Consider the following 2532-nt stretch of genomic DNA (forward strand, 5'->3'; position numbering starts at 1 on the left):
TATATATATATATATATAGGTTCGAGAAAAAAATCCACACGGTGTGAAAGGCTTAAAATTGGAGTTTGAGATTTGTAGGAAATTGGAGCCACAATTAAAATAAGGATGTCAATACGTCAAGTAGCGGTGTATTGGTCTGTTTAATGGTTAGTGGACTCTTATAGAAAAACCACTGGTCCCCGAGAATGCAACAGTACTGGTCCTTTAAGAGTTACTTACCATACCATAAAATACGAGTATATACGGTACAATAGTACATATATATACACATACACCTGTGAGCAGAATGAAATATGTGCTTTGTGTGTAGACTCGCAAGCCCACACAGTAAATAATGAACTGGCATTTGTAAACAAAAGATTTAATTAATCAAAAAAAAGAAGATAGTTGAGAGTGACTTCGAAGTTTGGTGTACCAACCGCAGCTGATGACGGCTAATAAGTCGAAATTTCGAAGTCACTGTCAATCACTTAAAGATTTCTTAGAAACATATTTGTGAAACATGACACACACGTATAGACCTCTTTATACGTTTAGAAAATTAGGGCTTTATTTATTTTTGTTTGATTTCACATCTTTTTAGATAACGAGTAGATATATATATATATACGCACAAATAAATTATAGTTAATAGCAATTTTTTTAAAAAAGTAACACAGTTTTGGCTGCGTTTTTTGTGATTGTTGCATAGGAATACTAAAGTTTATGAAAACATACACATATATGTTTGTATCTACGTATGTATGGTTTGTTTATAAACGTTCATAAAATATATCGGCAATGTTTCGCCTATCCTTCAATTCAATGTTGAATTTTCTAGATAACTTCAAATAAAAACAAACACATTAATACGTATATATATTATTCTTTTACTTATTTCGGTCATAGGACTGCGGTGGTCATGCTGGGGCATATGTCAATTGTTATAAAGCGGTGTAAAATTGAAGTACACTCCTGAGAAAAGTCATTTGTAAACATTTAGAATCTTTGAAAGAGTGTGTGTGTGTCTATATATATAAATATAATATAATATATATATACACAGATGTGTGTCTAATTTTAAGGGCTACAGGTGTCTGTGTAATGTTTAACTTTAAACACGTCTTCTTAAAAGTGCGTGCAAGTTAACGTATATTCATATAAATACAAATATATGTAATCTATGCAGAAGAAACGGTAGATATAAATATAAGGTTTTATTTATTATTTAATTTAAACATATTTAGAGCATTTCATCAAGTGAGCGGAATTTCTAGCTGTTCACAGAGAAGCCGGACAATTGGTTATTTAACATTTTCGTTTTTCTCAAATTAAAAAAATATGTACATATAGAGCCAAACTATGACACAAAATAAACATACGTATACAAATAAAAAGACCCATATATATATATATTACAAAAAAAGCAATGAAAATAATAATTAAAAGCTTATAAATTGGCACGGAAAACACCTTACCCCGTTCGTTGTTGTTTTTTTTAAAATATATATATTGCGATTTTTTTTCTTCTGTCCAACTAAGAGGACACCCAGCACACTGTTGACACCACCTGATGGCCTTAATTACAGGTAAGGTGATAACAGGGAAATCCACACACACACACACAGGACGAAGAAATTTTATAACTATTATGTCTTTCTTTTATAATTTGTTATTATTATTTATACTTTTACAGTTGCTGTATATAAAATATAACGAAAGGTGGACTGTTATTATTGTTATATATATATATATTTAATTCTTTTTTTGTTCGTTTAATTATTTTCCTCTTTCACCATGAGTGAGCATGTGTGTATGCTTGCGTACATACCATGCATATATATTTATATGTGTGTGAGTGTGTGAATTATCTATGTATTGCATATGTATTGTGTAAGTAAATAAAAGTTTGTGTGTATACTTATCTCTGTATATGTGTGTTTGTTTTGTTGGTGTTTCTGTTACCCATTCTCCCCCCTCTCTCTACTATCCTTTACCTTAATCTCAATTATCTCTTTTCGTCGCTTTTACCCCGTCACTAAGACACCCTCTTTTTTTTATATGTACATGCTTACAAAGACATAGATATGCACACACATCTATATATATATATATATATATATATATATATATATATATATATGATTACTTAATACTCAACCTCATTCAGTCAGCCAGCCACACACCTTGCTAATAATAATAATAATAATCCAATAATATAATCTTTTCTTTTAATTAACACTACAGTCCGCTTAATCTGGTTTGACCTGGGGTTAAACAATATTTACTATTACTACTACTACAGTTTCACTTCCTCCTACTTTCATTTTTACTTGTATCCCCCTCTATATTTCATTTATACTACTCCTCTCATAGTGAACTTCATTCAAATCTAGGTACTACGTCACCTTGAACTCTGAACCCTCACTGCAAAATGGCGTCACTTCCTGAATTGTATTCATACACTACAACCTTATTCGTAAACACATGTAACCAATAGAGGTATTCCCCGCGTTACAGAGGCATTGAACGCCTAAAAATGCTGCCGTAACG

The 2532-nt window shown here is 31.1% G+C and overlaps 1 protein-coding gene across 2 annotated transcripts in view; it reads right to left on the reverse strand.

Annotated features, from left to right (window-relative positions):
* LOC106879042 (multiple PDZ domain protein) overlaps positions 1-2253 on the reverse strand; it is a 586571-nt gene extending 584318 nt beyond the window's left edge. The window contains exon 1 of one of the 2 annotated variants that reach the window (XM_052975892.1): positions 1458-2253. The gene's annotated coding sequence lies outside the window, so the exon portion shown is untranslated. The remainder of the gene's footprint in view (positions 1-1457) is intronic. The other variant, XM_052975893.1, reaches the window with a different exon arrangement.
* Positions 2254-2532: the final 279 nt, after the last annotated feature.

This window comes from Octopus bimaculoides, chromosome 23, assembly GCF_001194135.2.
Source record: "Octopus bimaculoides isolate UCB-OBI-ISO-001 chromosome 23, ASM119413v2, whole genome shotgun sequence".
NCBI classification, from domain to species: domain Eukaryota; kingdom Metazoa; phylum Mollusca; class Cephalopoda; order Octopoda; family Octopodidae; genus Octopus; species Octopus bimaculoides.